The sequence below is a fragment of the Meleagris gallopavo genome, chromosome 5, assembly GCF_905368555.1.
Source record: "Meleagris gallopavo chromosome 5, MGAL_WU_HG_1.1, whole genome shotgun sequence".
Taxonomy (NCBI): Eukaryota; Metazoa; Chordata; class Aves; order Galliformes; family Phasianidae; genus Meleagris; species Meleagris gallopavo.
The window spans coordinates 119,723-147,278 of NC_139408.1; the positions used below are offsets into that span (position 1 = coordinate 119,723).

The following is a 27,556-nucleotide window of genomic DNA, read 5'->3' on the forward strand; positions in this document are numbered from 1 at the left end:
AATCATCTGAACATAACTGACACACGGAGCCCCACAGACCCAAGAGTGGCACAGCGCAACCACCCCTCCGAGCCCCCTTTCTCTCACTGATTCTAATTCTCAAGTGTCCTTTCCCTTTCAGGACAACCAAACATAAACCACTGTCAGAGTAGGAAGAACTCAGGGCTGACTTACATTCTGATCCACTCCAAATATTCTCACTGTTGTTGTTTTATGATTATGTGAGTAGTTTCTTCATTTCTGCACAATTTATCTGTCCGTGACACCAGAACTCAATTACTGCTAGTTTTAAAGGCATTAGCCACTTCCCCATAATAAACTACCTCCAATGATTATTACAGTATCTATTATACTATTTTGCTACACTATAATAAATTGTTATATTATAGTCCGTTAAATGTTTGTTATAGTATTCACAAGACATGATGAAGGAGGGTTCCTTTTCAACAACAAAAGCGCTGAATAGAGATGCTGTGCATTCAGGTGTGAGGTGAGATACCACTTACAGAAAATGCTTTGTGAAAACATATAAATAGGAGAGAAAGCAAAACTTCAGGCAGTCTTTGCAAAAAAGCTGATTGATTTCTTTTCTGCAGATGGCATCGTGTTATTTGTTAAAAGCTGGTGCCTGTTGAATTTCCACACCCCCTATATGGTTGCTTCCATTTTAGTGATGCCAGAGCCTTTCAAGTAACTGCAAGAAGTGAACAGGTTTGACAGTTTTTTGCCTGAAATTATTCCTTAACTCTCAATTCTTTGTCAGTAACAAGTATTTCCATTAATTCATCTCAGAAACCCTGAATAGATGGAGTAGCTGGGCCTTGGGGATTTTGACAGCTTTTTTTGTTGAGGGGAATTTCACTGACATATGGATTATGTTCTAGCTGTAACAAGACAACAAAATGAGCACAATATTTTCAAGAAGCAGATGGATCAAGGCTCACTTGTATCTCATATAATGGCATACCAGTAAAGTACAAAGCTTCTACGTGCTTTTTTGTGGAACACAACAATTTGTGGGTAGAGGAACTTCCTAGTGGACCTTTTCTCAAATGAACTACCGATAATATCTGTGATGTACATCCTAAGAAAAATATCTACTATCTCTACAGTGTACTTTTCCAAAAGTCTTTGCGGTTCCTAAAACCAGAGGAGAACACAAGATCATTTGAAATAGCTAGCTCCCTTGTTATTGTAAACCATGTGTATGTATGACCATCATCCTCTAATAACTAAGGAGTTTTTTCCATTATAAACTGCAACCATGTTTGTATTAAATGTCTCTCTTACTAGGATAAGCCATAAAGCAAAATATTTTCTTTTCGATACTCTGGAGACTGTGAAATGGAGAAATAAAAAGAAACGAGCAAAACCCTCTGAAAGTATTCTAAGAGGAAATTAAATCCTCTTACTTAGTATGCTTTCAGTCTACTAATTACTTTCATGTAGCTACTCATATTTTGCACAGCTCTAGGGTTGAGATGGAGGGCCTGGACCATCTGCCATGCAAGGCAAGGCAGAGAGAGCTGGAGCTTTTAGGTTGAAGAAGAAGGAAGTCTCAGGAAGATCTTACCACAAAATACCTGCTGGGGAAGTGAACGAGATAGACCAAGACGTTCTCAGCGGTGCCCAGGAACAGGAGGCAATAGGCACAAACAGAAACACAGGGAATCAAATTGCATTTAAATATGAGAAAAACAACAATAGCACTGCTTGCTCAGAGAGGTTGTAGAGTCTTTCTATTTGGAGATTCTCAAAGCCCAGCTGAACGAGTCCCTGAACAACCCACTTCGGCTGACCCTCCATTGAACTGAAGACTGGACAGGATGATCTCCAAAAGTTCCCCCCAGCTTCAACTACTCTGAGATTGTCCCATGTTTCTTCATGAAGAGCCCTCTCTGTCCCTGTCCTTCACAGCCTGTGAGTGATCTGTTTCTTTATACTGACACAGGAAGAAAGAATGGAAACCACTTCCTCAGAATTCCAGCAAACCTCATCACAATTGCATTCAAAGTTGAATGCTTGTCTTTCTACTTCTCAGTAAATTTGTGCTGATGAAAGCAAGAGGACATTCAAAGACTTTAAATTCACATTTCAGCAACACAATTTTTTTTTTTTTTTTTTTTTTGGTCAACTATGGAAAAAATGCTATCAACCCAGTTGAGAGGAGATTATAGACAGTTGTTATCTTATGCCCATAATTAAATATTGCATTTCCATTATTGTTAAACGTTAATTAGGAAATGCTTCTGTTAGCTTTTTATACTTCACTAAGGTTCTATTTGGTACGTAAAATGTTTCATCCAAAAAATCTACTGCCATTCTACTGAAGATAATGTTTTGCCTCATGTATGATTGAAATTAATTTTCCTATGTTTTTAAGTCCATTATTTCTAAGTTACTTCTTGCCACTGCCATGTGGATATCCAGAATGAACATAAACCGTAAGTAGCCTACAGCGCAGTTGCAATAAGGTGTCTTTAAACTTAATTTGATCTAAGTAACGATGTATTGAGGAACCTGCACATGCTAGTGTATTTTAACTTGCATTATAAGTGGAGAATATTTTGGATATGTCAAAGATTTGCAAATGAATGCCTGCTTGCTTCTTCAAACTCCCCAAATACAACAGCTGGCTGGAAACATCAGCACAGCTCTTTTCTTACTTAACTGTAACCAAAATACACTGTTCTTTTAGTTATAAGTACAGGTTTGCAAAGAAAACATATGCCCGTTTAACACAGAAAACTTCAAATGGTTCTTAGTGGAATTAGTTCCAGAGATGCAAGAATGACCAAAATCAGGTGTTTCATACCTGATTTTATTTATATTAGAAAACTAAGAGATCAAATCTTTACGGTCAACCAAATTTTATAGTAACTTGTACTTCCGTGGCTCTGCAAATGACACGTGAACTCTAGGTACTTTAGGATAGTAGTGTTAAAAGCATCTGTTCCAGTTCATCTAAATTCATCACTGAGATATACAGACTTTGCTTTGTAATCAGAATTTTTGTGTTGACATTTCATTGTAGTTACTTCACAGTTTATATTTCAATTTAATATGTCAGGGCTTGTATAAAAATTGTAAACAGAAAAGGATCCATTATGCTTAATAAATCACGAGTCCAAAGTCTCCTCAAAGTGAAGCTAGGATTGAATGGACCTGGGCCCAGGTCAATAAGATGTCCGGCAGTTTTTGTTTTACTTCAGTAAAGTTTCTGTTAACACTTCATATAAAGGTGCTTAAACTGTATAATGAACATAACTTAGAAAGGCCTTATCTCGGCTTTCCAAACCAAGAGCTATAAAGTACAATTTTGTACTAATGCAAAGTAACGTGAAAAATATATTTCCAAACTGAAGCATAACAGAAGCTTATCAGCATATCAGAAATATATATATATACATACTTATAGGAAATGCAGTCATTTTTCATGTAGCCAGATGCGGGTTTGTATATGTAAACATCCGTTAACAGAAAGAGTGAAGACAGTCAAGGCAACTTCCTTCATAGTTCAAATTGTGAAAAACTGCAATTCTCCAGATAATAGAAGACTATCTAAATTTGACTTGGACCCAACATGAACAGATATGAGTACTGCATCTATCCTTCAGCAATTGTCCTGTGTGGATTAAAATTCACTGAAACTAGAGAGTCACTGAGTAGAGACATGGTATAGGTGCCGCACAAAGTCAAGAAGTTCTGAAGTAGGATCTAAGCAGTTGATTTGACTATGTTGCCCCAAATACATTACATGTTATTTTCTGAGTCAGATACTTTCTAGAAAGTAGATAACTTATGAAATTCAGCAAATGGGAAGCTGCTTCCAACCATTTCACCAGAGCTATACCAATAAATTTCCTAGGCATGAACATATCATTGGTATTCATTATTCTTTGTGCCACATGGGTGTTTTAGGTTATTGTACAACTTAATGATTATAGAGTGCCAATTTCTAATAAACATTTTTGCTCTAAAATGTATTTTTTTTTTTTCCCCCCCACAATGCAGTCATTTGCACAAAGAGCTCTGCAGTGATGCCCTAGATAAAAGTATCACCATTTTTTCCCCTACAGAATATCTGATAACTCTACAGAAGGTATTTGGCTGGCAAAGAAACATTTTAAGTTTTTGCAACCAACCACTCCTGCTACAATTAGCTGTTGTACACTCTGTCCACAGTTCAGAAACTTATTTAGGAAGTATTTACATTGACAACTATACTTCTGACATAAAAATAATTCTTTTGACTTAGAAGAAGCTATGAAAATGCAGAATTTAGTATAAATTTGTGTGCGTGTGTGTTGGCTCTGTTATTTTGTTCCACTATTCTGTACTCAGTCTTTAACTACTCCTTAAAAATGAAGTATTAGTGCAAGTGGACAAAAAAAAGTGTGTGCTACTTTTTTTCAGAGAAAACAAACGTTCTGCCAATAGATGTTAATGAGACAAAATACAGAGATAAAAACCAGATCTTTCTTCTGATGAGCTTTCATTTTGATAGTCAACTCCATGTCCACTATAGACCAATGGCGGCAGGTGCTGAGTTTTCCTGAACAGTCAGCAAGTCAGAGAATGTGAAAAGGGTGGCATCTTTTTTCGAATACCCAATACATCATCAGCCTGAGCCTGTGAGCACATACCGAGTGAAAAATAATTCATTCCTCAATGCCAAGTTAGCCTTTGCAGCCCCAGAAACTGGAACAGAAAAGACAGTGAGATTTTGGGTCATGCTTGCATTATACTTGACTATTTAAAAATGAGTTGACATCAATAGCACATTGTAGTCCAATTTGTAAATAGTTACAATTTTTTTTTTTTTTTTTTAATACTTGTCTTTTTGGTTTATAATAGAGGTGGAACTCTTAATCTCTGAGAACACGATTAACTTCAGGGAGTTTATTTGATCTCTAACAAATAACAGTTATGAATATTTATCGTTAGTAACAGACGTGCAATTTGAAAACAAGAAGATAGGATGATCTAGGCAGAAACTTGATCTCGGTCCTAGACACTCCCTTTATTTTCTTGTCAATAATTACTTATTTCAGTAAAAGCAATTTCTCACTATTTGGCCTGTTCTATATCAATGCCATGCCAGGTATTGGTGAAATGGTAAACCTGTAATGTTCAAAACCCAACATCTCCAGCTGTTCTCTGGGAGCATGCATGGAGCTTGCTGGTTTCAGTCTGAAGGAGTTGCCACGTTACAGAAATACTACTCAGACGACAAGTCAGTGGGTCATGGCTGGGGGCGAGGCTGCCAATGGCCAGGCTGACTAAAACTTCATGTTTAGAGATATCCAGCAGTTGGAGCTCTCGTTCAAGCCAAGAACAGACGTTTTTATTAAAAAATTAATGAGGCAAAAGAGGAATTAAGTGTTGTAATTATCTCTCTCCTGTTTTCTCAGAATGTGTGAATGTCTTAATGATTTAACAGCAGAGACAGCACAGGTGGCCACAGGGCAGAGGGGTGACTGTGGTCATTACTCCAGAGAAATCAGAGTTACAAAGGAAAGAAATGTGTGCTTTGGGGAAAAAAAAAAAAAAAAAAAAAAAAGGAGAATCTAGAAAGCCAGTGGGGCAAAAGGGATATAAAGCCTCTTTCCAACTGAACTGGCAGAAAGTCAAGGCCTGTCAGAGCAATAACTGCAGTAAAACTGAAGTTGTCAGGCAACGTTAGTCATCATGTTCATATACTAGTGCTACTGGAAGCACTTAAAGGAAGTGCCAGCCACCGCTATTTAAAAACACACTTCCTTCTCTACCCATCCCCAGCCCACTCCAATCACAAAGTGATCAGGAAAGAAAAGCAAACCAACAATCACGCTTCTCTGTTTGCATTTGTGTCCTGTGGCTTACAAGAATGGTCATGAAGGAGACGGCTCAGGTTCTCTCTTATGGAAGAGATGCAGAACAATGTTCCTCAGGCATGAGTAAACGCACAGCAGAGATGGGGACATAAACAGGTTACACAGGACAATATCCATTACTTTGTAGAATAGAGATCGGTTCCTGTGAAGCCCCATCTGAGTACCGCATCCAGGCCTGGGGCACCCAGCACAGGAAGGATGTGGAGTGGGTCCAGAGGAGGACCACTAAAATGATCAGAGGGCTGGAGCACCTCTCCTATGAGGAAAGGTTGAGGGAATTGGGATCGTTGAGCTTGGAGAAGAGAAGGTTCCAGGGGGACCTCATTGCGGCCTTCCAATACTCGTAGGGAACGTATAAAGAAGAAGAGGAATGGCTGTTTACAAGGGTGGATAGTGGTAGAAGAAGGGGGAATGCTTTAAAACTGAGGCAGGGGAGGTTTAGGTTAGCTATCGGGAGGAAGTTTTTCACACGGGGTGGTGAAGCACCAGAACAGGTTGCCCAAGGAGGTTGTGGATGCCCCATCCCTGGCATTCAAGGCCAGGCTGGATGTGGCTCTGTGCAACCTGGTCTGGTGGTTGGCGATCCTGCACGCTGCAAGGGGTTGGAACTCGATGAGCATTGTGCTCCTTTGCAACCCAGGCATTCTATGATTCTAAAACAACTTTAGATCATTCTTATTTTCTAGCCTAATACTGGACAGTTTATTCCTGTGGTATAGTAGTCTTCATAAACACCTGACAACTTCACTGATAAAGATACTTCTCAAATATGAAGTTTTCAGATAGCACCAATACCCAAACCAACCACTTACTTAAGACCACATTCAACAATCTCTACTCCAGTAGCAGTATGAAATATGTTTTATGTCCCCTCACTGAAATCATTATCAACCTAATTCAGTAGAGATATTGGTACTTTTCTAATAACAAGAGAATAAGGCAAATATTAAAAAAAAAAAAAAAAGACATTTCATACTGCAATACTAAGCATTTAGAAGTTAATAAATAATAAGTCGTGTCTTTGCTTACCGTAGTATTGAAACTAATAAACAAAAGTTACATACTCTGAAATTGACTGCCACGAAGAACATAAAAAGAACACTTCCTTAGTGTGCTGCGCTCTGCAGATTCCCTCCTTTTCCCAGAGATTTCAAAACATAACAAGAAATCAACAGCTATGGAGTTTTGTTTAGAGGATACCACAACATATTTCCTGAGCCCAAAGCTAGGTACAACAGCAGCAGTTATTTGCGAAAAAATATATGGAACCCAGGCTAAGAAATAAACATACAGGGCAAAATCTAGCAGTATGCTGGACAAAGTTTAGAACTGATTGACTGCATTGCACAGATCATCTGATAAGCGAGATTCAGTCTATGTATAAGTTTATAAATACACTTATATACAGTACTCCTGAAGTTTAGGTACAACACATAAAATACACTCAAAGGGAACATTCTCATTCTGGAAATGGCTTAAGATAACATGGCTCATCAAGTAAGATGAACCACGAAGGTGAATTTGTAGAAGTAGGAAAACAACAAGTAGGAAAAGAAACATTGGGGGTTTTGCCACTGTATTATGTGAATAAATACTATCATTAGCTTCCATACATGAAGAATGAAAACAAACAAAGCAGAGGGAAAGAGAAAGAAAGAGGCTAAGAAAAAAGGGTTGTAAAAAAAGTTTATCTGGAAATGGAAAACCAGGCTTTAAATGAGAGCCTTCAGCCATTTGATTTATTCAACTTCCATATAAAAAGGTGAAGGAATTATCTGATTCCTATCTTTTAATCCTGAGCTCTGAAAATACCTGACATAGTAGCAATTGCTCAAATCTGGTAAGCAAAAGAATATCAAGATGCCAATCATAGGCATCTTGATTCCCACTCAGGTGGGTAAAGACCTTATAGATCACCAAGTCGAACCACGACCTAACCATACTACCCTAACAACCCTCTGCTAAATTATATCTCTGAGCACCAAACGGTTTTTAAACACATCTAGGGATGTGGCTCCAGCTAGAAAATCCAAGTAATATGCTTATCACTCTGAATTAAGCTCTCCACTCCTATCCTAGATAAATAAATTGGAATTGAAGTTCTCTCACTTGCACACCTTTAAAATCAGGACAAGGGTTATGAATCAAGCAGAGAACTTAAGTTACGACGAAAAATAAATGAGAGATTTCAAAAAGATCAGAGACACCGATTAATGTAAACCATTCTTTCTGTAATTAGGCTCTAATACATAAAGGTACGTGGAATTATAATACACATCTCATTTGGGACTTGCTAGCTACAAAGAAAAAACAAAATAGAGTTTATTTTTATAATGATAAACTACAAAAACTAAAAACACATGGTTTGTTTACAGGGGGGTATTTAAAACAGTTGCAAAGAATGAGATGGTCTCTGCTGTTCATCATTCAGTAGATCAAAAGAAAAACACCTTCAAGGTAAGGCAATATGAGCAAATTCATATAAATATTCAAGATTATGAAACTGAAGAGAGTAGGTTTTTTCCAAAAAACGGCAACCACAGCTAACACTCATTGAGCCTCCGTTACAGCTTTCTGACCAAAGTAGTAGGTTCACTCAATCATTAAGATTTATAATAAACCCAAAACTAAGCAAGAATGACACTAACAAGCAATGATACACATACACACAGGAAATGAATGCTAGAAAGCAGAAAGGATGCTAGGGAAAGAAAAAAATCTCGTAAAGCCTCCCTAGAGATTATTAAGGAACTACCAAGGTCCAAGAGGACAATCACAAGGTTTCTGATTGGGTTTGGACTGTAAAGTCAGTCAACCATTTAACTGGATATATCTTGCTTTCCCTAAAGAAAACAGAAATTCTTGGGTGTCAGAGATCCCAGTGGCCCTTTCACAGAATTACTTTTTGTACTTCAACCTCATTTACTAAGTATTTAGGTATTTGAGTGTACTTCTTTTCCAGATTGCTCCATATTTACACCCTCCTGTGTCTTCTTATTTCAGTGTATAATCAACAAGTATACAGATGTATAATGGACAAATACACAGGAAAAACAGGCTGGTCTATAGAGAGCATACAGCTGGAAAAAATATCACAATGGAAAGAGATAATTGGAAATGAATGGAAAAACTTACCGGTGTCCTGAGCTCAGAAGAAAAACTCCAAGACAAGCGATCTCCAGAGAAAGAAACCTTCCTCTGGGGCAGTCAGCCCTTAAATGGGGCCTAGGAATTGGCTTCACCTGTGCTCCCGTGGCTGACTCATTGCTTGCCTCAGGTGATCAATCAGAGGTTCAGGCCGTGATTCAATAGCTCCCATACACTCACTAACAGCAGAGAAGATTAAAGCCACAGAATTTTGTCCTGTTGACATATTTGTCGGTGGAGTAAAATGAACAAATACTTTTTAAATAGAAGCAAGCAAACTGGGAAAACCCCAGCCCTAAACTGTGATCTGCAAGGTTTGCAGGAAACATGAGCGTACAGTTTCATGGGAGCAGAGCAGTGCAGCAGATGTGCACTAAGGCCTTCACCTCCGCTCATCAAGCTGGAAATTGTGTTCTCTAAGAATTAGTGAGCATAAAACAAAGGTCATTGTTCTCAGTTCGAACTTGCAACAAGAAGTGGTGTGTCAAATGAAGGACAAATTGTGGAGAGTATCACAGGACCTGTTAAACCCATACATGCATTCGAGGGGAGACAGGACATGCATATAGAGAAGGAATTAATGGGGATAACTACCTAATGAAAAAGCATACGTAGCTTGTGAAGTGTCTGAGCTTATAACACTTGAAGGCAGACAGAATATCACAAGGAGGAAATCACGGGCAGGCCACTCGAGGTTTTGCATACAGACGAATGAGAGCAGAACTTATATCCATTTTTATTGCTTTTAGTCACGTCCCTACTCAGCACCCATCATTCAGTCCTGATTCTCAAAACACAAGATATTCAGTAACACTGCAATAAGGCACGTTTAAAAAGAAGTATGCGTTTGAACTTAGAAGCAAATAACTAACTGCAGTTGTCAATGGGCGGGGAGCCTTACCTAACAGCATCTTTGAAAGAGAAGGCCATCTAAATACTCTGCTGTATCTCTGCAGGATTTATGCTGTACCCTGTTTTCCTACAGGTAAAATGCCCTCCTAATAAAATACGATCTCTGATCTCTAAATCCTTTCAAAACAAACAAAAAAGCCCAACACAGTACCTATGTGAAAAAATCATGTAACCAGTAAGAGTACAGTGAAGTGAGAGCAGCTGGTTATACTAATACACTAATTTTTACACTACGTTCTTTTTTTAACAACTGTTAACTAAATTAATTATCTTGTTGCTGAGTTAATTAGGTGATATTGGTACATAAATACACCCAATTAATTATCCGAAGGTAATAAAAAGATGACTGTCATCAAAAGCATTTGGCACAACAGTATACATTGAAATAAACTCTTCCCATTTGCTTCCCAGTTCAATTTTAATTAAACCATTAAAAATAAGTCATTCTCATAAATGAGTTATAGCATCATAGCTAATCACTCCAGAAAAATAAATGAAGAGACAATAATCCCTTGCATAATTGTACTGCCAGTTTGAAAGAATTACTTTAATAAATAGTTCATCACTTTTACAATTTTAAAGTAAAATGTTCACCAATTAAACGAATATATGCACAGAATAACTGCATGAAAATGAGCCCCAAAAGATGAAGATAATATATTTTTTCAGCAGCCTACTAAGTCTCCATTTCAGCAACTTCTTTGTTCTTTTCTAGAGACCATTTTTATAGCATTAATTATTAATGAATACAGATCTTGATTGCTGTCATCTCTTCCTGGGCTCCCTATTATCATCTGTTACTTTATTTTATTGTAATAAAACTGATGATTCAGCTTTATTGCTACTGAATTTTGTTATTTAATAACAGTGTGATCTTTAAGAGGAAAAATCAGCAAGTTTAGTTTAATGCTAAATGTAGCGAAGCAACCATAGTCAGTATCTAGGACCAAACCTAACGCCTAAAGGCTCATTTTATGGATAAGAGCTGATAACAAAAGGTTGATAAAACCTCATAAAGTGTTTTTTAAAGCTTTGGCTTTTTCCAATGCATTTAGAAAGAAAAAGAGATTTTCTGACAGTCGTAACTTCATAGCCAAGGGCGTAAAAAAAACTGCTTTCTTCTAGGAAAATATTTTTAAAGTCTCCAAAAAGAGCAAGATTTGTGAGTTGCCATGTATCCCCTTCTTCGCAGATCCTCACTCCGTAATTTAAAAACCCATCACGCAACAATCTTTATATGCATTTCAAGCAACAATAGTATTTGCGCACTGAAAATCAAGGATGGGCAAATATGCCTTTTATGTCATGCTGCCTTCAGTGGCAGGGGTTGGGTAGACAACTAATGGGGGCAATAGCTTTAACCAGGGCGGCAAAATATAACTGTAAAACATCATGCTCATGTTAGTACACAAAAAATGATAAATAAGGAAGGTCATGTCTCAGAATCTATTCAGAATCTATCAATCAGTAATGTGTATTTTTTTTTCCTGTGGGGATAAGGAGGTGACCTGCTTACTATTTATGTGCTGAACTGAGAAGGTTCTAAATCATCTCTTGATTAAGCCAGAAATATCCTAAATTTAAATTTTGATTATATGCTGGCATTTGATTATGAAACTGATGTTTGAATCAATTGGATTTGTAAATTTTGCAAATACAGGGAGGTATTCTTTCACTACCTTAATTAATCTCCTTGAAGGTAACTCCTAAACAAGCAATTTCAAAGCAACTTTTAAGAAACCAGATGACACACAGTCAAAATCAATATGCGTCAGCCTTTCCTGTGACTATGATCTCCCGTATCACAGGAATGTTGTCCAACGTGAAGACTTGTGTTTTTCATATATGCCTAGCCAACAACATAGCTCTTCTCTTTATCCAGTCATTAAGAGCTTAAGAATGAGGAGCTATGCGCTCCAGATTTTCCTTCTGAATGCTATTTTTACTCGAAGTAGCAGCTCCAAAGAACAAAAAAAGAGAAAAGACAGGAAGGAAAAAGCATGGAAGGAGAAAAGGACAGAAAGGCTGCTATATTTGCAGAAAATGTAGGAGAGGAAAGAGATGAAAATTAAGATCCATCCATGCTTACATGCCTTGATTACAAATCAGTTTTCTTTGTCAAATAGAAGCAAACAAAGGAGAACAAAAATCCTAGAGCTTCCTAAGTAGGCAGAAAGAAAACACTGCCTGCTGCTTACGCAGATTACAAGACCCTTATCACAAGCTTTGATCTAAGTGAGGAGCTGTAGACACTGATGGCTTGGCTCCTCAGACACATCCCCAGAAGGGAGGATGTGCCCGGAAGATCATTCTTCTATGTATCACCACTGGCCACATGAAGCCTTCATAAGTCAGGGGAAAAGTGCTTCCCTCCCTACCCTGACTTCACCATGTAGAAGTCAGGCATGACCTTGCTGTAAACTGCATAGAGAAACTTGTGCAATGCAGCTAGAATGGTTATGAATCCTGTTATATTTTCTGCACATTTCCTTCTAGTTCTAGATTTCTTATTTTCTGGCTTCTTTTTTCCCATAAACTTACTTCATTGCTACTTTCCTACATTTGCTAGGGCTAAACTTTATGTTAAATTGTTTAGACTCATAACACGTGAAGCTGGCCACAGGAGTGCCCTGAATGCACATCGTAGCAGGGGTGAGGAAGTAAAGGGAATAAAAAGTGTATGTTTATTTATCGGTACTTAAGCGTAACCGAACAGACTGTATCATGCCATTATTCTGATAATAGGATTTGCCATGGACCACTGCCATATTTCTTTATGAAATACAGTAGTGAGAAATATGGACTGTTTTTAAACTGTTGCAGACAGAGCGTCTTGTTTTAATTCTGAGAATTAAAAACCATAGCAGGAGATAAAGATCTCCAGTACCAGTGGTAACTGCATGGCACAACACTGCTGTTCGCCCTCACTGTGCCTATCTAAAGCAGGCAGGGCTGGGGAGGCAACCTAGGCATCTGTTTCCACTGAGCATATAGCAGCAGAACATCTGCCCCATCATGTATTTATGAAAATCTTCCTGCTATTCCAAGAATCACTTGAGCATGAAATAGCTGAGTTCCAACGAGTCACAATTTCTGGCATAACCGATGCTACAGCAAAGCACTTCTGCAGAAACTCCTCTGGTGCAGAGTTAGTGAGCAAAATTAATAGCTTTCTTTCTGTGCTACTTCTAACATTAATGTTAATGTGTATGGAAGGACATTCCAGAAATCTAAAAACAATTTTTTACGTGCTTTTGTATCCTTTAGGTTCATACAAGACCTTTTTTTTTTTTCCTTAAAATCCTGCCCTTACACATAGATAATTCATAATTTAAATTAAAATTTATGCCCAATTGAAACTGGTAAGGAGAAAAAAAGAAAAAAAATCACTTAAAATTGTTCTCCTTGCTAGAATGTTTTAAGTTGTTACCACTCTTGAAACGCAATAATGAAAATTTACCTGCCTTATTTATCAGGTAGCAATAGTGCACTGGGCACTTCTGGCTGAAGAGATTTAATCGATAACAACAGGACAACAATTTGTGCTTTTCATTTTAATGCTTGGTTTAATAGAACTAGCGCTAACTAAAATATCAGTTCAGTTTAAATTCTGCTCGGTAGTGTTAAGTAAAAACATTATTTTCTTACTCTTCTTTGTAAACACACTGTCCACATCGTTCAAATTTACCTTCTTGAGAAATAGTACACTACAGAAAAGTGGAAACAAAAAGACATCTATTTGCTTTTTGAACTAGAAACCATCAGTTGAATTTGATAGCTATGTTCATTCTTCATAAAATAATTTGATTGACTCAATGCACTATGTAAATAAGCTGACAGTTGCTAAAAATCCCACCCAGTTTAATGAGAGCATCTCTGCAGCCGGAGGCTGACGGACATCTCCTCTCTTATACTTCACATATCCTGACAAATCAAGATTCCTCTGAAGTGGAAGCAATTGTTAACACTTCTGAGTCATGCAGATGGTGGGTTAGTGGGCATGCAAAAATGTCCAGAAATGTTGCTCATTCCATCTGACAAACAAAGCCCTAAGAATATCCAGTGTCTGAAAGCAGTAGTGGGAGAAATCCAACTCTGAATTAAGATACAAATTTCTACGAGGAAGGCTATTAACCATGAAAACTATTTTTCCTAATGTGGTAGTTTTTTGGGATGTGTATGGGGCTGCTGAATCACAGCCTGAACCTCTGTTTGATCACCTGAGGCAAGCAATGAGTCAGCCAGGGGAGCACAGGTGAAGGCAAATCACCTGTGCTGCAGGAAGGGGTGGAGCCTGGCTGCACCTCTCCTAGAGCCATTTAAGAGCTGACTGCCAGGGGGGAAGGATCTCTCTGGAATCCCCTCTGTTCGAGTTCATCTTGCAAGCCCAGAACAGGTTGAGTGACTTTCTCTCATTTCTCCAATACAAATTATATTAGCCAAGCTCCTGAATATATATATATATACACCATCTGTATATCCATTGATTATACAGGATGAAATTATGTGTATTTCAAAAAATGCGTATTTCAGTTCTGGTTTTAGTAGGACTCTGGGCTGCAGAGACAGATATAAGACTGGATTTATTTGTTTTACTCCTTTCTGGTTGCAGTCTCTGCGTGAATATCAAATGTTGCTTTGTTTAGCCAAGCAGTTTGACACGGTTGGAACTGTGCTGCAAAGGCCTTCTTGTGAGATAAGAACAGCAGATGTGAAACTAGAGGCTTCTTCGCTACTGGCAGATGATTTCAGCTGTATTTATTCCATGTATTCAGAACTCCTTTGCATCAAACCTTCTGTTATAATCCGTGTGCCAGAAAGCTCTAAGCTTTTTGCCCTACTGAGCATTGAAAAAACAGCAGCAGAATTTTGTCTCCAGAAAGTGTTCAATATAAGATCCAACTTACTGGCGTTTCTAGACCTCAACTTGAAACATTCAAAAAATATGTATTATATGAATCATATTATAGTAATCACATTGTGGCAGTTTTCTGCATGTACAAGATGAGGACTTGGCAGTCCTAACATTTGATTCCCACTGTTCTTCTCTCAGTAAGTTTCATCTCAGAGGAGGGCCAGCCAGGCTGGGGACTCCATGTCTCTCTTATGCAAGCCAGCTTTTTTTCCATCTTTAAAAAGCAAGATCACTTTCACAAAGCAGAGAATAATGCATCACTGATGTCTTTTTGAATGTTGACCTCTTTTCTGAGATGCTACCCCAGACATTAGTTGTCAATTATATGTCTGCTCTCAAAAACAACACCCTAAGCACGAGACAGCTTTGCTCGGTTGGTCCCTGCAATCCACGCAGTCCAATTTTCTGACTGAAGAATTAAGAAAGTATTTTGCTTATCATTTCTGTTATTTCAGTTGAAGTGCTATGAGCAGCCTTTTGTAGATCTACTTTGTATTAAGAGAAATGCTTACAAAGCTCTTGTGAGGTACAGAGTATAAACAAACAAACAAGAATGAAACTGGGGCTGTGATATATACTGAGCATATATATACTGAGTATAGCAGTATGGGGCTGCTGAATCACAGCCTGAACCTCTGATCACCTGAGGCAAGCAGTGAGTCAAACAGGGGAGCACAGGTGAAGACAATTCTCCCATGCTACAGGAAGGGGTGGAGCCTGGCTGCACCTCTCCTAGAGCCACTTAAGAGCTGACTGCCAGTGGGGAAGGATCTCTGCTAGCTATCTGCTCCACCAGTCTTTTTCACGTGCCCAGGATAGGGTGAGTGTCTTTCTTTTCCTACTCTATTATAATAATGACATCAGGCAAACTCCTTGATATACTATACCGTCTGTATATTCATTGATTGTACAATTGCACAACTATCATCAGTATATTCATTGATTGTACAACAGCCAAAAAAACAAGATAACGAAACTGAGGTCTTGATTTAGGAAATAGAATGGCAGCACATCGATGCCCGGAATAGTCTTAGATTTTCTTGTAAGGGAGAATATTAGACATGAAGATGTGTAAAATTCTATTTAAGTTTCAGGTGCAGCAAATGGAAAAAAAAAAAGGCATTTTGTTTATAGTTCAAGCATAATAAATTCAGAAACTGCTGAATGAGAACGAGTCCAGAACTCCAAAAGCCCACAGTTCAGAACACAACTGCATGGCAACTTCTTCGTAAAGGAGCTGGCATACAGGATAGGCAGGAAACTCAAAAGACTGAGAACTATCAATGCATCTCTAAAAACTACTATACTATAGCCATACAACTACTCTGATATATTACAAGAATTATGATAATGAATTATTTCTGTGCCTTAACTACCATTTAAGACAAGCTTTCTTACCTCGATACGTTTCTGATACTTACAACTCCCATAGTTTTCCCAAGTTTTGTTCCTGAGCAGGGCACGTTACTTCTAAATGCGTGGAATTATTTCACCACCAAGAGATATGATTAAGGCTTAGTCTACAAAAACAAATCTTCAGCTGTGAACCTTTCTCCAAAGGCTGAAGCAGCTTCTTTATGGAACAGGTTAGTACAAGCACTCTTCAGGTGAGAACTATGTAACAAGGCATAGCGAAAATATCCATTATAGCACAATTGGCTGAAAATGAATATAAATGATACTAGATACTATCCTTCCCTAAGGCATTTTTGGCTGTGCACTGAAATTGGCCCAGCATAAGGTCATTTATACTCATAATACAGGACCTAGAAATCTGAGAGGAAAAAAAAAGTCAATTCTAGCAGGTATTTCTTCCTAATTGGAAGCTTTTTTCTCCTGTCTTGAAGAACAGGACACGTGCACCCCCACCCATTTACTCAGCAGTCAGGCAGGTTGCTCTGTGGTGTTTGGGGAAGAAAAAAAAATAATCCACAGTCTGCGTTTCTGGAATGGGCATCACATTTCTGTGCTCTGCAGTCTACCCAGAGCCATGTTACAAACACATTACTGAGCTTTCCTCTGCTTCCCCTCAGCTTCCTGCAGGAGGAATAGCCTTGAAGCAGGCAGAGGACTGGTCCCTCTAGTTCAGGGGGTCCCTATGTGCCTGGGAACCTCAATTAGGGTGTCAGTCACTGCATCTGGAAGCAAAGTAAGGATCAAAACTGGACGCCAGGCTTTCTGTGGAACGTAAACAATGTGACATCACAAGTTTAAAAAAATCTCTCGACTTCTTTACTGTTTTCAAATGACTCTTTAGTGCAGCAGATCTTCCAGAAGTTTGCTTAGGTAGGAGGTTTTGGGTGAGGGAACAAAGGCAGATAGAAACTTAGCTCTTTTTCCTGTTTTTCTCATTATCTTTACTGGAAACATTCCTGTTTGCAACAGCTATAAAAATTTGGTAGCTCTGCAGGAGGGATAGTTTGTGAAATGCCTGGAGACAGAACTGCTTTTAGATGATATGGTGGTAGCTTATTCTTACAGATGCAAACACAAAAAGAAAATTGCCTCTTGTATCTTAAAGCATCATGTAAGCAACGTTGCAGACTCTACAGAAATTCCTGCAAATGCCAGTAAGGACAACATGCTTAATCCAGTTGAGGATCAGTTGCTGTGACACAGGCGCTATGATGCTAAGACCCAAAGAAAAGCTTGTTTACAGTGATTGTGCTGAGCCTGCACACGTGATTCTCAGTGACAGGTAGCAACACGTCTGTCTTACCTATGTTTGTCAGGAGATGATGCGTCCCAAGTTAATATGTCACAACGTGGGTACGGAAAGCTTTGCCAGGAGGCCCTTAAAGGAGCATTTGTGAATGGAGGTCTGTGAACGAGTAGTGGGACTACAACAGTTTGCTGCTCACAGAATTATGTTGGTGTATGTTCTGTCTTGCTACTCATATGTGTTTGTTCAAGGTGCAAACACAGGCATTTTTAATATACGTACAAAATACTGCTGTGCTCTGCCAATGGTCCTCTTGACAGCATCTTCTTGCCACCTGTGAATCATTGCTTGTTTCCCTCTCTGCACTGCACACATGCACTCTACCAGTACTTACTGGTTTTGAGTTTTACTTTCTCTCAGACTGCTCCTTAACAAAAGGATCCCTTCTGTTGCTGCTTAAAACCGGTTTGTTTTCCCCCCCTCTTTGGCACTATTTCCACCCTTCCTGTATGTGCAACCTGCTGGAGGGGAAGCTGGGCTCTTCCCTCTGCCTCCGCTACGCCCTTCTCAATCAAAGAAGATGGCTTATATTTGCTTGTCCTCTATTTGGCTACCTTACAAAGTAGAAGTGGGAATCGCCAACACTGCTGCACACAGCCTATATTTTGTGGCATAGAATGCTCTTTGTCCTCCTCAGGCACGGCCTCAAAGGAGCTACCTCCTGTCTTCCCTGCCTGTAATCCATGCACTGCTTATGGGCAGGAACAGCATAAGAATTGAAACAACTGAAAAAATATCGTAAATTTATCCACTAGCCATCACTGAGCCACCTGTAACTACATCCACACACATTTTGGTGAAGACAAACCCTTTTCCCTTCCTCCCTCTTATAATAAAGCGAGTAACTTTGAAAATTCTCATAAGAAGAGACTTTTCATTGTTACAAGTCCAGAAAAATTAGTAAGAAAAATGTGCCTGTATAAAAGAAAGAACACGTATGTAGACAAATCATTTGGATGAACTAATTACCAAGTAATTTTAGTGATTGGTACCAATGAACCAATTATTTTTCAGCCCTGCCATAAAAACAAAATGCTATTTTTAACTGTAGAGAATCTGCCAACTGTCCTCTTTCAACTCTACGACAGAATGTACATACAGCTTACTGAAAATCACTTGAAGGAATTTGAAAGTAGAATAATAATGAAGCTGCCAGAATAAGGAAGAGGAGAAAGCCTGCTGTAAACATGAGAATCGACTAAAAAGAGAGCGTAAGACATGACGTATAACTACTTTCACCTAGTTCTTTGAAGATTCGTGCATTGGCATGAAGCTGCTAATGGTAGCAAACTGGAACAAAGAAACAGATCTTTTAAGATCATCCATTAAGACTGAAAAAAACTACCTTCTTCCTGCTACTGCAGAGAACTTAATCTGCACATACGCAAAGCACAATTTCAAACTGCCGTACTTCAACAAGCAACCAAGGTCTGTTCACAGGGTCAGTCTGATGCCACAAACAAAACTGAAATATTCTTTCCTACATTTCCTCACTGTAGCAATGCTCTTTCGGTAGTAGCTTGGAGGTAACTTGCTCTGTTTAAAGTAGCAACCTGAGTGAAACAAGAAAATTAGACATTTGGGAATCACAAAACTATTTGTAAGAATTCACTGGAAACACCACGAAAAACATTTTGTGATATTCATTGATTATCACATACCAATACTTGGAAGTTAAACAACCTGGTACAGTTGATACCGCTCAAGGTAAAAGTTCAGATTCTCCATCCACTTGGCCAGTTTGGCGCAGAAGACTTCTCAGGATCCCATTCCATGCAAACAGGTTTGCTACCTCCATTTTTTTTCCCTCATGCTACCCTTTCTCTTTCAAAGACAGATATAAAGATTTACGATAGCTCAGGAGTATCTCCTTTGCTGATGCTGCAGAAAACAGGGGAAAGGCAATGGACAAGTTGCTGGAGTACTGTTTTTCCTCTTGCACTCTTTAGGGTTTGTAGGAGAAAAAGGCTGAACACGATTGACTGGGTTGGTTTTAGTTCATGCTTTCTGTTGCTTCTGGAGACAAAGTAAGCTCATTTCCTGTCCCTCTGCCAGGGACAAGCTCCTGCTAAGGCAGGTATTTGCTGGGCTCAGTTGCAGGAATGACAGAGGTGATGCTGTAATACACTAACAAGAAAGGCTCCTGTTCCTCAGGCCATGTGAAATCATTAGGAACAAAGCAGAAAGGAGCACAAACAAGAAGTCAGGAAATCATTCTAGAAGTAATATACTTCCACAATTTCTATAACTTGTTAGAATTCCCTATCTAAATTTCACGTAGTAATTTGGCTGCTATCTCCTGCCTAATTAGAACTAAATGTAGACTCTACTTTAGCTCTACTAATTCTCCTAATGTCATTATCTGGATTTTCCAGAGGTATTCAGTAACATCTACCCCAGTGCCCTTTACATAAGGTTCATTTCTTTTTCAAGTAATAACACAGGCAGAGGATTCAAGGGCTAAATCAGTTAGAGCTAAATAAGAATGACTTGAATTAAAGGAGAGAAGCAGCTTCTTAATTTGCAGAGTAATTTTTTTCTTCCTCTTGCATTCCAGTGCTTTTCCATCCCTCCTTTAATAAGATGTCTCTCCCTCCCCCGTAGTATCTTCTATTTGCAAGGAACTTCACATCAATCTTTTCCTTGTCCTTCTATTTTTAGTGCACATCTGTTCCTGTTTTGACCTCAATTCTCTCTCATCCAGGGCTTCATTTTTCTCTGTCTTTCCACTGCCAGATCTCCACTCAGCTGTCAAAGCCCTTCTCTCTCTCAGCAGATCCACAACCATTCTTGCAGCCGATGCCTGCCAAGCCCACCAGGCGAAGGCAGCAACTCCCTCACCCTACTTCCTCCTCCCCACACTGCTGCAACAGACAAGGTACAAAGTTTCTCACTATGTAACCATTTTCTGCCCATGCTTATTTGATATTTTTCTAATACTTTAAAATTAACCCAATAACTCTGAATGAAATGTGCTAGCCTTTACTAGCATGAGAATAAATGCCACAATTTCCTTCAAATTAATAATTATGAAGTTCATTATGAAATTTGTTGTGTTCTACCTCATTTCTTTCCTGGTATGTCATGCTGTCGTTGATTGGTACCATTTCCCCTTTCATTATATTTACTACTCCATTCTCACTTTTGCTAGGTTTTCCTCTTCTCACTCCCAGTTTCACAGTAAAGTTAACACTTTAGCTGTCCCTCAGGCTCCTGCCACCATCTTATCGCAGTGACCTTTGGACTGAGGGCTCCAGTCAGTGAAACAGCTGCTGCTCACAGGACAGGCTCTGATTTGGGAGGATGGCTGACTGCTCTGTGGCCCTGAGGCACTGGAGACAGGGATGCTCCAGGGGTTAGGCTCCACATTCAAACTCCTGGCAGCAGAAACAGGAGCATCAGCAGGAAGACTGCTTCAGCCCCAGCGACAGAAACGTGCCTGTAAAGCTCATTCTCTCGGGTACACCTGCTCTGAATGAGTGAGATGCCAAGGAGAGTGCTGGCAAGTCATGCTGCCTTCTTATACTTGGCCCTGTCTGCGTGCAGGGCAGTAAAGCACACAAAACCCTTTGCCTCCTCTCCCTGCCGTGACTGAGATCCCTAATGCTGTTGTCTCATTTGAAAAAATATGGGGAAAAAAAGTGTCCTGGTTATGCAAACAAGGATTAACCAACGTAAATATTTTCCCCTGTTCCGCTGCTGTGCTATACTTCTTCCCCAGTCAAATATTCGTGCACTTTCAGCGGTATAAGTGTTGTTGTAACAGAACATTTTAACATTTCAGTAAAACATTCAGGATAATCTTTTACAAATATAAATTCTGTAACTCAGGATGAGATGCATACTACCCAAAGACTACATAGACCTTTAGCAAATTCATATTATGAGAGCGCAAAGACGTCAATGCTAGAAATGACTACTTCTAATTGCATGGAAGGAATACTGTAGGAAAGAGACGTGAGCTCTGTAAACACTGCTCAACTGAAATGTCAGAAATGATCCCTTCTGCTTTTCCTCCCCTAAGAGCACAAAGAGCACAGAGGATCTAATTAACATGCTTAGTGTCTCTCCAAAATGCAATTCAAACGCAAAGTATGCTATCAAAGGCTTGAACATCAGACAGAAAAGTAATTTGGGATGACTGAGCTATCTCTACAAATACGTTAATTTAGCTCTAATGGGTCCATGTGAAAAATGAAGCCCATGCAGTTAAAAGGACTTTATATGCTTTTAAGAGAGAATAATAAAGTTATTCCAAATTTTCTTTAACCTGGAAGCTGTCTTGCAGTTGTTGAGTATGACTGTGTAACTTGACATGTATGCAGCAACGCACCCGGCATCCCATGGGTAGACCCGTGCGTGGCATTTTTCACTTCACTGCTCTTTTCTCAATGAAGGAAGTTTTCTCTCTGTGTCTCGCAGAGATATAACCTCTCAGAATCTGCAGTTTTTCAAGTTCTCACAAATATCACCACCGAGTGTCATTACAGGCTTTGTATTCTTTTCTTGGCTGGTTGTTACAGAAATTCTATGTACTGGATTTCAAGCTACCCTCGTAGCTTTTCTCATCAGAGTCGATTCTTTGCTGCAGTATTCTGCATCAGTACGTTGCAGACTATATACGAGGCTCCAGCAATGTTTATCATCTGCCCAGGGCTGCTGGGTCATTTCGGTAAATGGAGAATGGTAATCAGCTAAATCATATAGAAGAAAATAAATAGCTGCTTTTTTCAAACTCTGTCTGGTGTGGAACAAAGCAGACCCTCCCACATGCAGCACAGTAAATGAATAGCTCAATATCACCCATCAACTCTTCTCTTTTCATATGGATACACCATTTGGAGAACATTAAAGCAATTTTGATAAGAGGAAAATGGTTTATTTTTTTGGTCTAGATTTCAAAGAAATGTTCTTAAGAAGGAAGGTAGATCTAAAGAACACTGCCTTATCACAGCACTCGTATTAGCATATTTTTTTTTTTTCAAAGATGCCTTCTACTTGGTCCCAGCTACAAAGACCAAATCTGCATTTGAATACAGATATACAAAATGAAGTTGAAAATTGTCAGTCTTACGGAAAAGATGGATGTAAGCCAGAAAACTAAACTGTAGCAAAAGGAAGATAGAGAGCGTGTACAGAAAAGTAGCTCTCGTGTGCTAGATACACCACCAGAATAAGAAACAGCTGCCTACATTTCAGAAGCCTCATGCTCATCACAAAAACCAAACACAGATTTCAGCCATTTGACTTTTGGGACACCACTAATTACCACCAGCGTTAATGCCAAAATAGCCTCTTATTTCATAAAACTATCAAAACTTACAGTATCCTTAAGTAACTCTGCTGAGGACCTCTGAAACACAGGTTCTGATATATCCAGAGCTACCTGCTGAGATCCTGCTGCACTCCAAGATATAGAATGAACCCGGAAAGGGCAGTTATGCAGTCTCTCGTAGCCCATTCATCATAAATCCAGGCAATTCATATTTACATCTCAGTGTCACTATTTTATTGAATACAGTTCAGCTGCCACAAATCTCACTATAAAATAAATAATAATCAAAGCTCTTGAAACAATTGCTTGTAACAGGATTTAATTAAATGTCACGACAACGAATCCCATAGGCAAACTACATTGAATAAACATTAGTTCTTATCCACGTAATTTAGTCCATTATTCATATATACTGAGGAAAAAAGGTTAAGTAGGAACTCTTGGATAATATTTATATACAATTCCTTACTTTTCTGAACAGAAAGAACATTCAAGATGCAGTTAATGCTGCATCTTAACAGTACCCTAACAGTAGCTGAAGGATAAAAAAGACTATAATAAACTATAATTGCTGCCAAACAAACCATAAAAAAAGAAATAAAACGGGACATTCACCGCTCAATGCTACAGTTAAACTTATAGTGATGTTAAAAAAAAACAACAACATCAGTTTAGTTCCTTATATCCACCATCAAGGTGTAATACAATAAAGCTGATCACTTTTTTTTTTAACCTTATTCAGACCAAAGCACTACGCTTTACTTATTGTGTGTACATATATGAACTGAAAGCAAACTTACGCACGTGTAAAAAACTTGTATATTGCTAATTTCTTTTCCACGTCATGCAGACACATACTGTCCTGAGGCATTTTTTGAACAGATGCCTAAAGAAATGAGGGGTTCCAGAGAAACTGTGTTTTGGTTTACGTTACAGTCTGATATTGGCAAGATTACTGACCACACTGCAAAGCCCATACCCTAATGTCTTAGTCCTCTCTTTTGAAGAGGGAAACAATCCATAATTTCACAGAGCTGTATACAAATTTCCAATGAATCTGGATGCATAAAATGTGTATCAATAGTTCATATTTCTTCTCTTACTGTTAACTTTCAGATTTACGTAAGGTATAAACATTGGCCTCAACAAGAAGCCTAAGAACGTGGTCTGAGGTTTCTCTATCAGCCGTACCAAGGATGTTTTCGTATCTCAATCACCTGAGCTGGGTTTTCCATTACAAAAATGAAGTGTTGGTATAAGCTCCGTGACTTTTTCTTCACAGTAGTTAGAGGCTTTCTCAAATATTACTCATTAACAGCATAGCTAGTCAAATTAATAACAGTAATTGAAAAGTTCCATTATGTGAAAATGTGACCAATTCAGTGTTTCTCTTTCTACCTCAGGAAGGTAACTGATTTCAGTGACAGCCCATACTGTTTTGTTAGCACGCCCGTCATTTTATTTGTAACCTTCCTCAGAAATGACTGCATTCAGGCATGATGCCTTACTGTAATGTGGACAAATCAATTCGGTCTTATCTCTCCAGCACATTATACTTCATATAAGGTTTCTTTTAAAATACTTGCAAATAATACACGTCAGGTTGCTGTCTTTATCGTGCCTGTAGGGAAGATCAATGCAGAAATTTTTATCATTCACTGTTTGAACAGTCTACTTTTACCCGTCTCAGAGTTTTTTTGCAGAAAGAATCAACTTTTTTAAAGCAAACAAACAAACATTTATAAACCATAAATACTTCAGTTCCCTTCTTACTGTCCTTTGTTGTAAATTTTGTTTGCACCAGCTAATCTTTCATGGTTAGCCAATCTTTTTCTTTCTTTTAAACTATTTCATTTTGCTTCACACAAACTTCTCAAGAACTGGGTCCCAATTTTTAACCACACTCATCTTCCTGGCCTTTCCCTTCTTTTCTGCTAGGGGTGAACTGAGTTCTTGTTGAGACAAAGTGTTAGAGTTCAAACACAAGTTTTCAAAATTACTATGGAAGAAAACTTTTCAGATATAGTAGGAGAAAACTAGTTGTTACAGCCAAATTTTCATAATTGAATCTCTCTTAACATCAGCAAGAATTTAGTGGACAATTCTAGATAGTTTTAAATAAAATCTTATACAAAATTGAAGTATTGTTTATGCACAATCCTGAAAGCCTGAAAGAAGAACTGAGCACGTACTGCCTTCTAGGTCTGACTTAAGAACAGTGTCAGTCACTGCAGCATTTTTAGGTGCAGTTCTTTCAGCAAATATAGGGAAACTGTGCACATTTCTAACAGTCCACCAGCTATTAATCACTTAAGTAACCTCCCATAAAAAACACAATGTGTTCCCCAGGCTTTGTTGCCAAGTTAAGACTGAATGTCCTCCTAGCCAGAGACCGTGCTTTAGTCAAGCAGAAGCATGGGTGACTCATATCATGGAAAGATCTAAAGATCCCTCAGGGCCTTCAGCTCTGCCACAAATCTATTATGGAGCACAGATAAACGTTTTGTTTTTTCCACTGGTCAGTTCCTTACAGGTGAACCTATTCTCATGCTATGTTATTCACTCAAAACTGCCACATAATTGGATGCTTGCCCACAAAAGATTTGCACAATATCATCCTTGTTAGTACACAGCTGCTACAAAAGATATGTTTCCTGAATCTGTCAATACCTATCAAATCTTTAAAGATGCCTCCTGTGAAGTAACCCAAGAAGGAATAAGGCATACCTTACCAGATTTACTAGAAAAAGAAGTAAATACTTAACAGATGTCAGCTGCACACTATAAAAGTAGCTGGTTAGTTTCAAATTACAATGTGGATGGAAGATTTAGGCTGATGGATTTCTTATTTTTTTAGTTTTTAAAGGAGCAACCGAAACCAGGAACAAATGTTAGGAAACCCTCGTGGAGCAGCAGAGAGCAGAGAGTACATTTAAGCAAATCAGAGCATAGAAGGAAGCACACTGTTAAGCCTTGTTTATGCAGCTAAAGCAAACACTGCTTACATCCTGCATTCTGATTTCCTAACTGAAACGCTTATGCACACATTCACACATCATTACACACCATGGAAAGTTAACAACAAACAAACTCATTTCAATATAAAACTCAGCCCAAAATCCATATCAAATTTAAGCTTTCAACTACAGCAGCAAAATGCAAATGGGTTACATTTACTCTGAATAGCAAAACACTGTGCATCGGTTAGGAAAAACAAGAATACAAAACAAACCCAAACAAAAAAAGGATAAGTTGAAATAAATGTGGCAGGAGTTACCTTTGTTACATAACAGCAGCCTACATTTTCTTCTCTTCAACAAGTTGGGTTTGCTTGAGAAGATCCTAATTCAAAATCCACAACTCTGAAGTTGTTCAGGTGGGAAGGGGTTTCACAATAAATGATGTTAGATTAAGGGGGAAGGAACCCGGGAAATACAGTCCTAAAACAGGCCTGCTAACAGATACAATATTGTCACTAGTATTATTTCAGTTTTTGCATAGTGGGGTGTGGACTGGTGGTTGCAGCTCATTAACACAATCTTAATATCTGTATTTTTGCTGTTTCTGAGCTGCAGGAACCAACGGTGGAATCACACTAGCATATTATCCTCAACTGTAACTCGGCTCTCATTTATCCTTCCACGCTGAGAATTACAAACTCCATCAAACTTTGTGCAATGTCACCTCTAACATGGTTAGGGGAAAACAAGAATGAAGAAGAGAAGGAAAAGACAATTTACCTCGTGGCTTTTCCCTTTGCGGCTTAATATAATTGTTATCATGCTACCTTGTCAAGCTGGAGATGAATGGACTGGTTGGAACCTACAGGCCAAAACAGCTTCAAGCCTGACTGTACTCTCACTCTAAGAAATGGCTGGAAACAGCCACAGTTCGAGGAGAGAAATAAAACATATTCTCTAGTTATTCTCTATCTTCTTTCCTTTTGTTGTTGCTGCTGATGTTTGTGAAACATTAGCATCAGCTGCCACCCTTCCTGCTCCCCATATGCTAACGTTTCAGTAATTAACACAGGCCAGTCTGAGGACAAGGAGAAAAATAACACTGAGTTCAAAAAGAGAAAGTTGTACGAAAGTTCATATGGGATTCAGTCTCCTGCACAGCTTTTAAGTCCACTGTGCAAGTAAGTGTCTACAGCTAAAAGGTAAAAAGGTAAAACAGTGAGACAAAGCAAGCACTAAAGTGCAAAGCCCACATTTTACCTTTGTTATTCGCACAAAGCAGAACCTAAAACAATGCCTTCAATATAAATTTTTTAAAAGTCACTTTCAAAATAAACATCAGAGAAAACTTGAGTATTATGTTAGGTAATATATTTTTAAGATGCCTTTTAGCACGTATTGCTTTTAATTTCCAATATGCTACAATACACAAACTAGAACTGATCATACTTAAGACTTATAAGAGAACAGCTCTTCAACACCACAGACGTCACCCAGCCCAAGGACTGAGCACTCTGCCTGTGCACTTCTGCAGCACATCAAAGAACCCTGCTCCACCACAGGCCAGAAACCTCTGCAGAGCAGTGCAGACGGGACTCCAGCCTGCTATGAAAGGGCTGGCCATGGGCAGAGACTTCAAGGCTACATTCCTGATCAGGAACTGATGTAGGTTCCAATCTAGCAAGAGGATGGGTGCTCCAATTAAATGGAAAACAAAAAAAGAAAAGAAAAAGAAAAACAACACAATTT

General features: G+C 38.7%; 1 protein-coding gene and 1 long non-coding RNA gene across 3 annotated transcripts in view; one reads left to right on the forward strand and one right to left on the reverse strand.

Moving 5' to 3' along the window:
• Nucleotides 1-27,556, reverse strand: part of SPON1 (spondin 1) — a 169,863-nt gene that overhangs the window by 49,031 nt on the left and 93,276 nt on the right. The window lies entirely within an intron of this gene.
• On the forward strand, nucleotides 15,559-26,778 carry LOC146544196 (uncharacterized). Of its 2 annotated transcripts, none has more exons than XR_014883306.1 (2): nucleotides 15,559-15,670; nucleotides 20,349-26,778. It is a non-coding gene; the product is annotated as an uncharacterized LOC146544196 (long non-coding RNA). The 2 variants fall into 2 exon arrangements; XR_014883305.1 differs by having other exon boundaries at nucleotides 15,591-19,355.